Here is a 17180-nt window from a genome sequence, read left to right on the forward strand (position 1 = left end):
GTGGCCACGCCGGCCGCCTCCCGCGAGGCGAAGGTCTTGGGGTGAGCCTGTGGGGCTCCCCGCGCTGGGCGTTTGTTCTTCGCGGCTGCTACGGCGTTTACTCTCTTCCTTGCGCTCATATTGCGGTTCGGGCTCTTTCTCAAACACCCCCCACACCCCCATTTTTAAAAGCAGAATTAAATAATTCGCACCATATAATGGCATTCCACCGCTGTTTCCATGTCAGCATTAAATTAGGTGGTCTTTGGCTTTATGAATACTAAATGCACTCCTTAGGAATTGGAAGTTTCACACATGCATCTTAAAATAGGGATTAATAATCGAGTAACAGTGATGTTTAACAAACTGTGCGTTTGTAACCTGTAGGAGGTTTTTCAAGCTGCAATGCATGCTTTTTCCAACGAACCGATGCCATGCGTGGTTGTTCATTTGCTTTCATCCTACAGGTGCTTTTTGCATTGTCCACCAGCAAAAAGAGGATGGTGTCTTTTATTTCTTCTTCTTTTTTCTTTTTTTTTTCTTTCTTTCTTTCTTTTGGTTTTTTTTTTTTTTTTTGAGATCTGAGAGGTTTGGAGTCATAATCAGGCACGATAAAGTGTCTCACATGTTTCTCTAAGAGCTGGTTAAATGTTTACAGATCATACACTGCAAGAGCAAAAAGCTAGCCTTTGGCAGGAGCTGCATGTTGAAAACAAAGTAAGTTAGAGAATGACTGTATCGCTTGTTCTTTGTGTGCCCTAATCCTTCTTCAGCGCTGTATGATTCTTTTTCTGACTATCTTCTAATACAAACTGAATCATTTGGGCAAAGGAATATTTTCTAAAACATTCATCTCTCTGTTTACAGAAAAGAGAGTCAGCTTCTTTGCCTTTTTGGTGGAGAGGGAATGAATTATCTGTCTTTATTATCCTATAGGGCACTTTTTTTTTCTCCCCCCCACGATAACTGCTGCACAGCAGTTCTTTACTGGTAAACTAAATCGCACATATGGTGGCTGGAGAGTGGTTCATGGAGGTGTCGTTCGCTGAGGGGAGAGGGCAGTGCAGCCTGTAGCTGGACAGGAGCATACTGAGTCAGGGCGAGCCAGCCAGAAAGCCAGAACTCAGCGGAGGTTCAATGAACAGCTCATGAATGCAAAACCGAGTGGCAAATGTTGTCCTCCAAGGACCGCCTTTCCCATCCTGGTTTTCCTGCATTTATAGTTTTCTGGTACCTTAGCTGATGACCTGTAACCTTCCTCCTGCCGGTCCGATGCAATTGAAGAGGCCAACCCACCTACTCTCATTCTGCTATGATCTGCAAGTGACTGCTCTGATTTTTCAACTCGGAGGAGAAATTCAAAGCCTGCTGCCTCCCAAATCTGGCTTCCAGGACTCCAGAGAGTAACTGGCACAGCTGGCTGCAGTGCAAGAACAGCAGCCTTGCCTTCACAGCCGCAAAGGGAACCTGATGCCGGCAACACGCTGAGCTGGGGTAGCCAGAGAGCCTGAGCTGCGGCAGTGGGAGACCCAGAGCTCTGGACAATCTGCTTTGTGCCACGATTGCTTTGTGGTGGTGATGTGTCTAGACTTTATTTACTTCAGGCAGAAAGCAAGAAGAGGTTCTGCATCTCCACGCGTGTTTGTGGAACATCCAGTGTAAGGGACATCCTGCTTAGGCTCTCTTGGCACTGCAGGAACACACATCATTTCTTGAACGAGAAAGCGATGAAGTAGCTGAATGGTGTTCTCTGAAACGACGGGAACACGAAACCTAGAAGGGAGTTACAGGATCTGTCTGGTGCAAAAGAGAAGGAACAGCTTGCAGCGTGATACTTCAAACAAACCTTCCTAAGATTTTGGGTGGCAGCCACACCTCCGTGGCCAGTTGCTGTGCAACCCTTGTGTCCAGGCTTCCCACCCCCACCTCCCCGTTGCTGCCTCGCTGGCTGGCCTTCGAGCCAGTGGCACGATTTCATGTTTCGTTAGGCCATTACTGTCAGCCGAGCCATCAACCTGTGCATCTTGTCTGCCATGGCCACAGCCTATGGTTGCCTCCCAGGCAAAGTTTGTAGCCAGTAATTAAACCCACGGTCACACCACGGCGGCTGCTGCCCGGTCCCAAGCAGCACGTCGTCGCTGAGGAGGCAGGACCACGGCTCCGCGGAGGACTTCGCGGATGGCACCTCTTTGCCTGTCCCACCCCACGCAGCGAAGCCAGGAAGGCTTCCGTTGTTCTCTCCGTGTAAAAATGTTGCGTTTTTCTTGGCAATGGTTTTAACAAACGTGTATCTCATACATAGAGACTGATGCGAGCACGTTAGCAGAAGCCATTTTTAAATCAGTTTCCCTGCCCAGGGGAAATGTAGTATAGACAGGGCCTTCAGGAAACGAATAATTAGGTGACCTTTTTCCCCCCAGAATATCAGGTCTGTTTTATGTAGAGCTGTTTGAAGTCACACAAATTCTCATTACTCTCCAAATCTCCAACCTTGCCTTGTTTAAGATACCTTTTAGGAAATCAAATCAGTGTTTCAATCTAATTTCCAAAGGCATTCAAACACATGGTATGTGTGCTAACTTGTTTCCTCTAGCATTAACAAATCTAGCAAATTGCCAAGCTATTTGCCTTCAGGAAAACTATGATGTTGTACAAGAAGATAAAGTTTTTTTTTTTCCTCCAATTTTAAACATTAGAAAAATAAAGGAGTGGTAAAGTTATCAGACCAAATTGGTCTAGGATATAGCTCCTTTGAAGGAAACAGTGTTCCCAAGTAGATTTCCATTTTCTTTTTAACCCGTTCTGAGACTTTTTTGTCACGCTGTGATCTTTTTCAGTCACTTGATGTGGCTGGATGGTGAGCAAGTCCCCTTGGCTCAGATGGACCTTCCTTGAATTAGTTGCAGCTGAGTACACCAAATATCAGAACGGAAAATAGAAGCGGAGATAAAGAATTTGAGGGGTTTATAACGCTCAATTTTTAAGGGTTTTGTAATCCTCATATTTTAAGGAGAAGCTGTGTGCATAACTCAGGCACAGGGCGCATGCGGTGCGAAGCAGGAGGCGGTGGATGCCCTGGAACCCCTCTCCTCCACCTCTCCCCCCATGTACACCACTCTCCAGGGAAGCAAATGCCTCTGAGCATTTCATTTTTCAAGCAGGTGTCAATAACAGAAGAGTTTCTGTAATGCTGAGGAGTTTAATAAGCTCAAAATACTTAAACAAAATGCTTTTTTTGTGCATCCTACAGCTCTATGATAGTCTTTTCTGCTTGTCCCAAGAAAATGAACATGCAGTCGTCCCTTTGTATGGAAGGCAGCGGAAGGGATCTCGTTTGAATTCATGATAAATTTGGTTGCAAATGCATGCGAAAGGAAAATTGCCGAATGCTTTCAGAAGATTTTCATTTTGCTCAAGTGTTCACACCGTGGCCATCACCATGGTATTTGATAGCTATGCATTTTGTTGTGTACGTTGCAGCTTTAACCTCTCTTTGGAGGGTCACACCGGCATATCTTTTTTCATGTAGTCACAGAGAAATAATAATTTCTATGTAAGTTGCTTTCCTCTACCGTAGCTCCTTCATTTTGATGTTTATCCAACAAAACAGTATCAGAATCTTTTTTGACATGTACAGGTATTATTTCTGCAAAGGATCAGTGACCTAGCTTGATAAATTTAAAGAATCAGCAATATAACTAAATATGTGACATTTATTGAAATTCATTCTTTGCCATAGAGCTACTTTCTTTCAAAAATATTGAGAATAGTAAGGGATTGCAGCTGCAATGTGATTAAACCTACAGTTGTTACCATTTGCCTTCTGAAAATTGATTCCCTCCCCTCCCGCTCCCCCAGCTTGACATGCTTATTGATTAAAAACTCTGCGCTGGCCTAAGCCAGCATATATTTGTTAGTGTTTGTGTGCTTCCCATGCAAGTTCGGACAGGCTTTCGACCGTGGAAGCTGACTCTATTCCTAAGCTATTGGAAATGGTAAGGTTCCTTAGCAATTGTTTTAAACTATATGATGACACATCTTTGAACCCCATTGTACGAAGGAAAAATACCTTCTGACTGGAGAGAGATTTCCTGTTTATGTGTGTGTTTGCTGGAATTAAGCCTTCCCCTGTGTGTTGGCTGAGTAGTTTTGTTTTTTTTTTTCCTTAAATCCAAAATGGCAACATGGCAAGTCACCTCCAGAGTTTATTTTTTGGACAGGATACAGGTCTTTTATTTTCAAAATAGCATGGCTCTGGAGTTGATGATGAAGCATAGGGGCCTCTCAGTTACATTTCTACAAGCAAACTCAGTTAATTGAGGCGGCACAGTTATAAAGACAGCTAGATTTAGGCAATAAGTAATTAACTTTTATTGACAATTTTATACAATGTGAGTTTTTCACTTCCCACACAGGAAGTTTTTGGCTTCAGGCAGATGTTCTTTCAGCATAAGGATATGAAATTTGCCAAATGTATAATTTATTTTATAAAACGGCTAGAATCATAGCTTTGGTTGTGACTGAAGAGAGTCCCATAAAATCTTCCGATGCTCTTTATAGAGCGAAGAGTAGCCCAAGAGGTGGCCTCCAGGCGAGAGCCCAACTGCAGGAGGACTGCATGCGGTACCTGAAAGGCTTTCAGCTGTGTAGACGTGGGCAGGCGACCAAAAAATAAGGCATATATCTGGGGTACCTAGGTTTGTGACCTTGTAGTGTGCCTCTGTACCCTAGGTGCCATAGCTGAACCCCCTTCGGAGGGGAGAGCTGTTGCTACGAGACTCAAAAGGGCATTTTGCCTATAACTGTAACAAGGCTGGACCACCCTGAATTTAGGCAGTAAAGTTACAGTTATTTATTAAATACAGCGTTAAGGTTTCTGGTTTGTTTCAAGTGATGCTCATTTTAAACAACTGTCTGGGACTGGGAGAAACCTGGACGAATGGACTGATTACGCCGAGCGTTTGGTGGGGCTGAGCACCACACGGCGCCGGTGCGGGGTGCCCGTGCCCCAGCCCCAGCTGTGCCAGCTGCTGCCCCTGCCCACATCTGGCAGAACGTTGCCCTCGGCTGAATTCCAGTCCCTCTATCGCCCACCACAGGGGCTCGGTCCTCCAACACATGCGACTTGCTTTTTATGCCTCCTTTTGTGGGTGTGCTACTTGCCTGGTTGGAACCGTCAGCAAGACTGTGGCCTCATGGCTGTCCCTGCGAGTTTTGCCACTGACTCTTTAGGGACCCTGGGTTTTGCTCTGCCTTTGTGTGTGTTTGCACAGTATTTGCAAAATGGATTTCCTTTCTGTCAGTTTAAACAGAAGATTGAGGTATCTTTTTCCACATTAAATTTCTCTCATTAGTATTTGTACAGATTGATAATTCCTGCAAGAACTACTTTTTTTTTTTTTTTGTCTAAATTTTGTGGAAACAGAAATCCTTTCCGAGCATGTCTAATGAGCAGATGAAAACAATTAGCAGTTACAGTTAGGATTCCAAACTTACTTTTTACCCCCTTCTTTTAGGAGATATTATTTCCTTTGTTCCTTCATTTATTTTTTAGGTTTTTTGAGCTGGATGCTCAGCCTCACCTTTCATTTCTGTTGTTTTTTTCCATATTGAAAATGTTCTAGCTAGCATGGTTTCAAGCTTGGTGGAGGTCTATCATGTCATGTGAATGCCTAGAAGATATACATGGGTTTTTTTATTGTTTTGTCTTTAGCTTTATGATAAATGAGAATGCTTTTTGGATTGGTTGGCCCAAACTACATCACTAGAATTTCAGGACTATTAGAGATATTTATGACATTGGGGTTCGCTTCTCCCACTCTCATACCCACCCCATGGATGATCCTATGAGGATAAAGGCAGCAGGTTTCCGAGTAACCCCCAGCCTTTGAGAAAATTCCAACATCTGTGGGTTGTCCCAAATGCATGACTAGAAAAGAACGTGTTTTGCTCTGTAAAACTGAAATAACTTCACAAGCTTCATCTGTCTTCAGATATGTGCTGGGGTAGCTGAGGCTTGGATTTCCCTCTATCTTTAAGACTGTTACACAGCCAAAACTGTGTTAGGATTTCTGTTACGGGAATTTTATATCCTTTTATCTGTTATTATGTATCCCCGTATCTGTTATGGGTATTGTATCATTTTCATGTATCTTCTCTTCCAAAAATACCAGGTTCTATTGGTTAGGCCAGAGAAAGCAGGATAAAGCAGAGAGAGGCAGCTTTACTGAAGACAATGAAAGGTGTTGGTAGTTGAATTCATGTCAACAGTTGATTAATTCCTCTTTCCTAATGTCATAGAAAATGTTAAATGCATTACTGGAGTTGTATTCAGTTTTCCTGTCTACTTCTGGAAAGCAGGTACTAATTTTAAATGCTATCTATTACTGTCCTGCAAAACCTTTGCTTAAACTCTTTAGGTTTATTGCTTTTGCTCTTTGGATTAGAGGCCAATATTTTTCCTGGGGAAAAATGTTTCTTGTTAATACTCGGTCTTTGATATCATTCTTACCAATGTCCAAAGCTGCATTAAAAAAAACACAATTGCAATATTAAGAATGCTTTAAAAAGTACGTAGAATGCAAACAGTATTGGACTCCAGTGAATCAGTGAGCCGATGTGAAGCTCCCTATGCGATTAAGCACTTCTGCATCAGAGAATATAATCCAAATTTCACCCTGAAGAATGTGTTTACCATCCATTCAAATCAGTGGAAAATGCGTGTGTTTGAGGATGTAATTTAGCCTGCAGTAGCTGATTGAAAACTTTATCTTAACTGGTGTTTAACCCTTCTGATGAAGGAGAACTTTGGCATCCCCTTTGCTGTTGGCTTCCCCCAGGTGTTCAAGGATGGAGGGCTGCATGATAATGAGTTTTATTCTTGTATGTGTTTGCAGCGCTTCCAAATAGTAAATGGGGGTGTTCCCCCAGGCAGGATGTAGGTGCCTTCAGTTAAACTCAGGGTGTCTGGATACAAGTAAATTCCATCACCTTCAGTGGAAACTATGCAAGTGCTGACAACAGGCAGAGGACCCACGCTTGTACTGCAGCTTTATTTCTATGCTTTGCTTTGTTTTCCCCATTTCCTAGTATTTAGTGTTTATTAAGTATATTGTAGTCAGAATCTAAAATTCCCAAACGCCTGTTTTTCCTGGTATTGCGAACACTGGCTTTACATATGAAACGCCAGAGAACATGGCCCAGTGGCAACATTTCACTGTGCCCTTTTGCCTTCTCAGAGGATTAAGTAGCTCCTTGTCTGGGGATGTCCTCTCCTGGGATGTTCTCCAGATCCTGGCAGGTCTCCGCCTTGCCTCATCAGTCAGATTTCCACAGTGGGAAAATCCTATTGAATCTACCCAACATAGGAACCGTACTATAAATTTTTGAACTATCCTATAAAATTTGACATTGATTCTGTTCTTGCTTCAGAACTGTAATATGTTAAAACCCCATTACATTTTATCTTCCATTAAATCCCAGAGAATTCAGTTACTCTTATTTTATCAAATTCCGTTGGATTTTTGTCCTTATTAGCCCGCCTTTATGTATACAAGAGATGGATTGCAAGGCACATCCATTTGTGAGAAAGGGATGATTCCCTCCCTCTCCTGGTTATATTCAGAAAGACCTGACCAACAACAGCTATCATTTTTTTCCTGGATAACTATGGCAGGCTACATGAGAGAAGGAGCTCTGAATGCAGGGCGTGCAAACAGAACTTGGAGGTACGTAAAGTCAGAACAGAGTGCATGAAATCACAAAAATCATTAATGACCTTCTAATTGCAGAACCGAATCCTGTGTTTTCCCTGCAGGGCTAAAAAGGGAAAACACCGTGCATGGTCATTATCAGTCAGAAGGACTGTTTGCCAGTTCTCTGGAGTTTTCTTTCCTTCTGAAAACACATTTACAAAAATAAGTATGTGTTTGTTCTTCTTCAGATGTAAGCTGCCATGATAAAATCAGCTGGGGGAGAGCTCAGAGACATCTTTGCTGCTTCCTGAAAATTGCTGCGTCTTTGTTTGTTTGTTTGTTTGTTTTCAAATTGAGAGGTTTTCACATCACATGCTTTGAAAGAGCTCTTTTTATGCAAATAATACCACACTTCTCTCGTAAACTGAGCACAAGCTGGGCCAACCTCTGCCTGCAGATAAGCACGCGTGGCTTCCAAAGTTCCCCGACTGCAGCGGGAGGGCTTCCTGCTTATCGGAGGAGAGTATGTGCCCAAAATGCCTGCAGGGCACAAAAATAAGGTAACAACCAGTGAATTGTTTTCACAGTACAAAAAGCCTTTCAGGAAGCAGCAGGGAGCAATAAGAGGTGGCTAAAGGGTAAGAAGGTACCCCTTTCCCTTCTGGAAAAGGCAAATCTGAAGGTAGGTTATTTAGCGAGACCGCCATTGCACGTTATTAATAGGGGTAAAAGCCCATCAGTCGGGGATTTGACTAGGCATGGTTTATAGGGATTTCAAAGACATATGAAAAGGTAATGCCTGTGTGTCCATTAGCTAGTTACTTGGAAATGCAATGTAGGTTAATTCGGTCTTTCTTTAAAGAGTAATGATTATCTTCATTAACAATATATAAGATTTTTAAAGATTTACTCTTCTGCACCTATCATCCCTGTTAAGTTATGCCTTCTGCATCTCAGTATTTACCCTGTATCATCTATTGCTCATTTTAAATTAGGTAATATTGAGATTCTGTCATGTCAACAGATCTTCTGCCTTTCAGGCTGTTTTAAGCACCCTGTTTTCTAGTCCTTAGTCAGCTCAACTATGATGAGAATCGATGAGAATATTGTTTGCATAAAGACTGTGGAGTCGAGTCTTGGAAAAGGTGGCAGCTTCACAGTGAAGGAATGGAACTTACCCTGACAAACCTTAGGTCTGACACCAGGCTTTCATGTTAAAGTCCAGGTGCGTAAGAGTTTAGATCTGTCCCATCATCACCCCCAACAGCTGTATCTTGTTCAAATTTAAATTGCTCGAGTAAGTAGTTATTAATCACACGCGTAGTCCCGTTTTTCATCTGAACGAGACATACGTGGTGCTAATAAGCAATACAATATAATTTGAATATTTTAAGTAGGAGCAGGCACGTAAAAGAAAATGTTCTTGCTAAGTGACAGTGACCTTTGTTCAGCACCTGAAGTGTTGAATTCAGCGGTATCAACTAAACAAAACCTCATGCTCAGGAGTAATTGTTGTAATATAAAGTCCTAAATTAAAAAGGTGCGTTAACTGACATTTCCAATTTTACCACTGCCATTTTATTTTCCTTTTTGATAAGCAGACCAAGCTTAAAATTATGGGTAAGATCCAGAGAGGCTACTTTGGCAACTAAAATGGGGTTTAGAGTGAGTTCAGGGCATAAGACCAAGAAAGAGATCCAGAAAGCTAACACTCGCTGGCCACAAAGCTCTCAGGTGCTTAGATTAACTGGTGTCTGCACTTTGTGCTGAATATTCCCTGGATCTGAGCGTCAGCTCTGCAGGAGAAGAAGTCACGTGGAGCCATAAGAGGCCCTCGGTCCTGGCCGGCTTACAGCTCCCAGCTAAGCCCATTTGCAGTCCCCAGACAAGATGGAGCCGGGCGCTGCAGATGGGTCCTGCTGCTGACAGGAGGCGTCCAGTCCCACGCTAAATCACAGAATCATTAAGGTTGGAAAAGACCTCTAAGATCATCAAGTCCAACCATCAACCCAACACCACCATGCCCAGTAAACCGTGTCCCAAAGTGCCACACCCACACGTTTTTTGAACACTTCCAGAGATGAAATCCCTGCTCTTCCTCCCGGCCCGCTCAGCTCCAAAGCGTGGGGACAGCTTTGCCTAGGAGGGTTCACATCCATGCTTTCCACTGTCTGCATCTTCCCGCTGGGACGGGATGGGGAGAGTGAGGAACGGCCATCGGGGTGGGATGCTGGGTCTCTCATGGCAGAAGGGCAGGAGAGCGCAGGCGCTGCCTGCGCCTGAGGGAGGGCAGGTGGCAGAGAGGGGCAGAGCCAAGCCTTAGTCCCAGGTTTAGACCTTTGGCCAACCTCTTCATGCGGGGATGAAGACCACGGTTTTAAATCAGACCCTTTATGGCACCGTCTTACAGCTCAGCCTTGCTGCACGGTGCCTGTTGTAAACACCAGCACTAAGCCCTTCATGTTTTGGAGGTGTTTTGTAAGAATGAGATAATTTATCCTCGTGTCACCGCTATGAGAAAGGTAAATACTCTCTGAAGTTTGGAAACAGCCTCTTTGCTTATCTCACAAACTCCTTGAATCTGGCTCCAGATTTCCAAAGGAGACACTCCGGGGTCTGAACAAGTCCAAAACCTGGTACTGGGCCCTGTATAAACAAGAACCCCTGAAACCAGCGGCTGCACATTCAAGCTCCCCAAAATGAGGGGAAGGGACAGGCTGAAAGAAAGTAAATGAAGCAGCTGAAAAATCCATTAGGAAAAAAAAATAAAGACCCCATTAGCATGAAAAAACTCAGACTGCTCAGCCATCCCCGAACACCTTCAAACTATTGAGCTTTTCAGCATCTTCTGAAGGTCAGCACAATATTTCAGAATAAAAGCTGTGGCTGATGGACCCTCGCTGAGGGAGATCTGCCAACAAACAGGAGCTGAGGCTGCTCCAGATCAGCCACTCTACTGATTGCAGCTGTGACACTGTTGCCTCTGGTGAGAGCCGGGATGTCAGATAGGCTGGTCCCAGGCCATTTCGGGATTTATGAACACCAGTACTGTAAAGTCCTTGGAAGCAGATCATGAATCACAAGTTCACAGCAAGGCAGCAGTCATGCCAATGAGCCATCATTAACTCAGTTTCTAAACTGAGTGAAAGTAGGGCATCAGTTAAAGTGCATTGCAATAACATAAACTTGCAGTGACAAAAGCGAGGTCAGCATTAAAAAGAAAAGGTCATAACCTCCTAACCAAACACAGATGGGAAATGAACACTATCCTTGACATTGCTCCTGTTTGATTATCAAAAAGCTGCTATGAAGCTAAGTAGACCATCAGGTTATTAACTTTGTATCAGATAAAGGATGTGTTCTGCTAAGCTAAGGCATGAATATAGGCTTCATTACTTTCACTAGCCAGTTTACAAACACAGAAAATTCATTTTTCTTCATAGCCATTCCAAGGGTCTGTACCACGTTCTTTCATGGGGCAAAGACCACCGAGTAAGTTTTGCATAGAGGCCGTTTGTGTTTGACAGGGCTAGTTAGATACAACATTAGATGATCGTGGTTATACTGCTTGTGGAGCCAGCCTGGGCACGCAAGGAGTGCAGTCTGCTTTCCAGCACTAAATATCATACATGTGGACAAATCATAGTATCAGCCCAATGGGCTGTGCTGGGCCAGACCTGTTCAGCAGCCTCACAAGGCTCTTAGATGCAAGAAGTGGGCTTGGAGGCAACCTAAAGGCCTCTGTGCGGTGCCGGCACAGGTCCACAAGCAGAGCTCTCTCCCAGTCTCTCCTTTGCCTGGATAAAGCAGCCCCCAGCAGTCTCATTCCAGCCTTTGGGCAAGCTCTCCGAATCCGGGGGCCCAGCTCACTCTTACAGATGTGCTGATCTCACTGGGACCCTGCATGAAGTTTGACCGTGACATCTCAGCTCGACAAGCTATGTATCAAGCAAGACGTCAGCAACCTACTGGAAATCCTTGACCCTAGGTTTTGTCACTAATTTGCCTTGTGGCTCTCGAAAACACATTGACTGGGAAGGGTGAAGTCATGGCACCCAGCGGCATGCTTTATGCGCGCCCACGGAGCAGAAAAGCCGCTGCCTGACACCATCCTGCCAGCTCTTTCAGAGAAAAGAACAGAGCCAGCACAGTTTCTTTTGCTTGGTATCCTAGGTATTTTTACCACACCTTGAAGGAATTCAGGGACTTGTTGTGTTTTAGTTGCTGTTATAATTCTACTTATTATATTTACTATGACATCAAAAGGAAACTTAATAATTTGGTGTGCATGTAGATCCTTTAGTACAGTTTTCATACAGTATACTTTATCATCACTATCTGTTGATGTAGAGAACTTTTTTTTTTTTTAAAGAGATTAATGTTTGTCTGTGAAGAGTTATTGTCTCAGGGACTCCTAAGAACCATTAGCACCAAATGACAATTAAACTGCAGGAAATGCCTTGCATCAAGATCATTCATAATTGCTGTTAGAACATTTAGATCAAATCTGTATGCTGTCTTGGTTACTTATGGCTATCAGCCTTTTAATCTTTTTCATTTTATGACCCATGCCGTTCCTTTAATTATCACAGTATAGAAAGCTGTTAGCTTTACAAAAGGAAAGGCTTCCAAAATCTGCATTTCAATACAAGAATTCAGGTAGATAGATGTTATAACCATAAAGCATAACATAGAAAATCTAAGTAAGTGCTGAGAGTAGTTAAGGGGATCGAGCTAAAACTATGCTTGCAGCCAGGTTTGCCAACTTGGCTCTTTACGAAAGGAGGAACTGCATTCCAAGGAAATTACACTGTCCCCGTTCTGTAGAGACAACCACAAAATGCTCGGACTCATGCAAAAAGTTGATCAACAGGATCGACTCAGAAATACAAGAAAACTGCTTTCTCCTACTACACAGTGTTTTTGTCACACCAAAAAAGACTTGCATCTTCACCTAAGCTTGTATGACTTCCTCGGTGAACCAGGGCACATGTCTGCATTTATATTAACTGGCAAGTCAATAAAGGTCTTCGCTTTGCATATGCAGTGAAAATACATTGAGACGAATTAGTCTGTCCAAACGTGAAAAACTGGGAGTGAATCCCAAATATCTCCATATTCATTCATATGAAACAGAAGACCAACCTTACCCTGTGTTATTGGTCATGACATGTACAATAACAAGCATAACATGTTATTCTACCCCCCCCAGCTCCTTTTCTACTTGGACTGAACAAGATGTTAACATGTCAGTTGTCAGGCTGAATTATTTGCTGCAGATACAAAGCTTAAGTCTGTGCTAGAACTGGATTTATTTTACTACCAGTGTAGTGGTGAAAAGCCACAATAGCATCACAGGTATTTTCTTACTGTGAGGCTCCATGATTGCTGACTTGCATTTCAGAGGAATTGATAGTGTTGTGTTATTCAAAGTTTACTTTCTATTTTCCTGCTATGGCTAAACAATATAAAAATTTTTAAAAAATCTTCCCATCCTTATGCATCCAAATGTGGAAAGCTGTCCTCCTGTATTTAAAGATCCAAATCCATCTGGAAATATCAGCATGAACACACAACGAAGGACCTACCTTATTGTGGGTATTTCCTCCTTGTTTTTCAATTATTCTTTGTATATTTTGAACTTTTCTAGTTCCTGTTCTTTGTGGAATTGATTCCTCAGCCCTTAGAATGAGTACCACTTCCTCACATGAGAAATTTCCCTGAATCCCAGCAAATGCTGTATACCACCTTTTAAATTAGTCTCTTTGAGCAATGTAAAGCTCTTGATCTGCTCCACTCATTTGTAATATATCAGTGAGTGTTTGCTGAGGTTTGTAACGAAAGAACCTGTAGTGCCATTGTAGACCATCACAATAAAAAATGATTAAATAAATCCAGTTGTGCTACAGACCCAAGACATGAGTTGGCTTTAGGATGCTAAGATCTGAAACAAGTTTCAAAGAAAACACTCTACACTTCATTGCATTGCAGGACACCTACAAAAAAATAATGCTAAATGAATGTCAGAATAACATTTTCTCCACTGCAAAGGATAGATTAGTGTTCTTGTGTTTTAATGCCTGTTAAAAATAAACCTGGCAGACAATGAAAATGCTTCTATTGATAGCTGCTGTGAATTACAATGGTATATTGGATGCAGTAATAGACCATGTATATTAAAGAGTATATTTTATGCAGGGAGAATTTAGATTCTTTTTTTGTGTTAGAATATTGTAAGAAAAGGCTAACAGATCAGTTGAACATGCTAATGAAAGCAATTTCTTCTGACACACATGACTGCACTGGATATGTAGAGGGTTTAGCTAATGGTAGATCCTCCAGCAATTGCCTATGCTGTACCCTGCCCACCAGTTCTTCGCCATCAGCCGCCTGCATGCACGCACGCCTCTAGGAGTACCACAGAAACCTCCCAGCTCTGTTATGAATGAATTTATGACCTAAATCACCGCTACTAAGTCCTGTGACTCTGGGCGGTAGGAAAATGCAGCATGTTAGTGTACATATCAGGCTGCAAGAAAGTTATGTTCCCATCCTAGTCAGGATGAGTAACCTAAACTAGAGTTAAAATAGTGCTGAAGGTGAAGGAAGATGAATTTTAACTCAGATTAGCCATTGAATTCAGCTCAGGGGTCATTTGTATGTTTGTTGCTGACTCACTCTCTCAAATTTCCTTGTTCTCTCTGTTATTTTAACTCAAGGTAGCTAATTCAGGCTAGCAATTCTGACTTAAGAACATTTTTAATCAGTGGACATAGAAAATAGGTTAACCTCCATAAGTGTTTTACATATAACCAATCTTGCCTACAGATGCAATCAGTTAATTGAAAAGGCTGATGAAGACACGTCTGCTGTGGGCTTAGTCTGTTGAAGCTGATGCCAGTGCTGTGACAGATTTGCAACAACAGGTTAAAGTTGGATGGATGGAGCTGTTATCATCTCCCCCTCTCGTTTGCCCTGTCCTGTTAAATGGTGCTGTGGTCTCCATGGCAGGGTGTCTGATCCACAGGGAGTCAGGTCCTGAACTGGCACGGATTTTAGTCCAGGATAGCAAAGCAAACTGAACTCTCAGGCACAGTAATCACCATGGTTATCCTATATAAATTTGCCACCACAAGTCTGTCAGAGCCCGAAGTAACAAGATGTACTATCCCACTGGAAACAAAATAAAACTGCACTATCAAATATTTCCTTAAAGGGAGGAAAAGGCTACCATTTGCTGACAACAGACTTTTTGGAATATGGATTAACATGGCTTTGCTGTTACCTAACCTGAAATGACCTATCTGAGGAATAAGTGTATTCTTGTACAAACGCTCTATATGGGATACACACGACCCTGTCACTTCTTTTTCTGTAATAAAGCGAGGAAAAATGAGATGCACCAAACAACCTACAAAACTCTTTTGTGTCAGTGTGTTGTCTTAGCTCGTGCAGACCTGTGGAGTGCTTTGTGATCAGAGTTAAATGGGACCTGGATTGTTGAAATGAGGGCTAGGAAAACAAGCATGACTCTGTTTTCTGGCTTCCTTGCACATGACAGCTATTCCACAATAAGGCCAGGCCTGACTTGTCAGTACGGTGGCAAACAGTGTGAAGAAGAGACATGATGTTCAATGTTTACAAATTATCACGCTGGCCATGATTTGGGAGAACGAAACCTGTAGGAAAAAGATTGCCTTTGAGAAGCCATTAATTGTACGCAAACACTCAAGACCAAGCCTGGTGGGAAGCATCAGCCATAACGCTTGAGGTTGCCAGGGACATTAATATGACACATCATTACTAGCCACTTGCAACAGTTGACCAAAATCCATTTTCTCATCAGTTATACAAGCTAGTGTCTGCTGAGGGATGGAAAAATGAGCACATCATGACACAGGCTTTGAAAATACCTCTTACAAAAGAAATAATCCATCCACAGCTATTGCTTGCTGATAGTTATCACAGGCCAAAGCTTACAAGTCTTCTGTAGACACATGAAAGACACACTGACACACAAGTCACAGGAAGGTCACAAAAGAATGAACAGCACCCATCATTCAAACCAAGTAGAGAAACAAACGGATTACTTGTTTTCCTTTTGCAACTGATAGGCAGCAGCTATTTCTTTGACCTGTATTCAAAAAGTGTATCTATAGCCTAAGTATTTTGGTTCTAATTCAGCAAAACTCTTTAAGTTCTAAAGTTCAACTGAAATTACATTCGAGTATGTGCTAAGGAGAACTGGGACTATTGGACCTTTGAAGAGAGGTGGGACTGAATTTTTAATTCTCCAAAGTTTGCCTGCTTCTTCAGGATGTATTCAAGTGAAGTGTGTTTGCAATGACCTGCTCTGGAGGCAAGAGCAAAAAAGCAGCTCTGCGCTGCAGGCTGGAGCGGTGGAATAGAGAAAGACCCCGGGTCAAACACAGATAAAAAGAGGCACCAAACATCACGGGAGTCTCACTGAGGAATGGCAGAGTTTATATGATGTGAGGACTGTGAAAAAACAAATGTCTAAAAAAAGGAGTTGCACACTGTACCCTTCACATAACTCCTGTGTCCTCCCTAAGCTACAAACGTCTCACAGCAGAGCACATATCTTCTGATTTCAGGCACCTTAAGGAAAGATACACAGTGTGCTGGAGGCATGCATTGTGGGGACCCATCTTCCCTCGAGCGGCCCATAGATCTGAGCCCGAGCTTCCCATAGGTGGGAATCAGCAGATTTCTGTCTGGGAAGATGCTTGAAACACCTCAAAAGCGTACAAAGGAAGACACAACGATGGACCTCAGATATGAGAGCAAAGATGACTCGGTTTTCATTTAGTGCTTTTATTTTCCTTCCCGTAGTAGTGGAAATACAGTACCTATTATTCCTGGCATCCTTTGCATTGCACTGAATCCCGCCCTTGCTCTTGCTGTTAACCTCTTTGCTTTGGATCTCATTTGCTAAAGGACTCTATGGAGGAATTTTCTGTCTCCAGAGCAGATTCAAACCCCTGCTGTTTCCCCAGCTGGGTGTAGCAGAGTAGCCTCTCTGAGGATACTGGCCTCGCATCCCAAGATGTGGTTTGAGGGAAAGAATAAGTCAGATAGTATTTATGGCTCTAAATCCTTCTGCAGTGCACGCTGGTAGGGATCCTCTTTCTCAGACACTGGAAGAACGGGGAGGATTGTAAACTGAAGACTGCGGGGCATACTGGGTGGGAAATCTATTGGGGAACATATTAAAATGAGAACATAGAACAACAGGTGCCTGTCCAGTAACCTTGCATCTTTTTTCCTGTAGTGGTCGATCATCCTCATCCTCATCTACCCGTTGTCCCACCTATTGTTTTCTCTCTCCTTTGCAGTGCCACCTCTGTTACGTGGGTTTAAACTCGTTGCGCTAAACAATATACCTGCCTCTGCATTGTGTCGGAAATAGAGCACTTCTGGAATTTTCTGCCTAATCTAGTATTTGTCAGAACATGTTGACTCGTCAGAAGTGAGTCTGCAGGAATG

This window comes from Phaethon lepturus, unplaced genomic scaffold, assembly GCF_000687285.1.
Source record: "Phaethon lepturus isolate BGI_N335 unplaced genomic scaffold, ASM68728v1 scaffold14261, whole genome shotgun sequence".
Classification (NCBI taxonomy): domain Eukaryota; kingdom Metazoa; phylum Chordata; class Aves; order Phaethontiformes; family Phaethontidae; genus Phaethon; species Phaethon lepturus.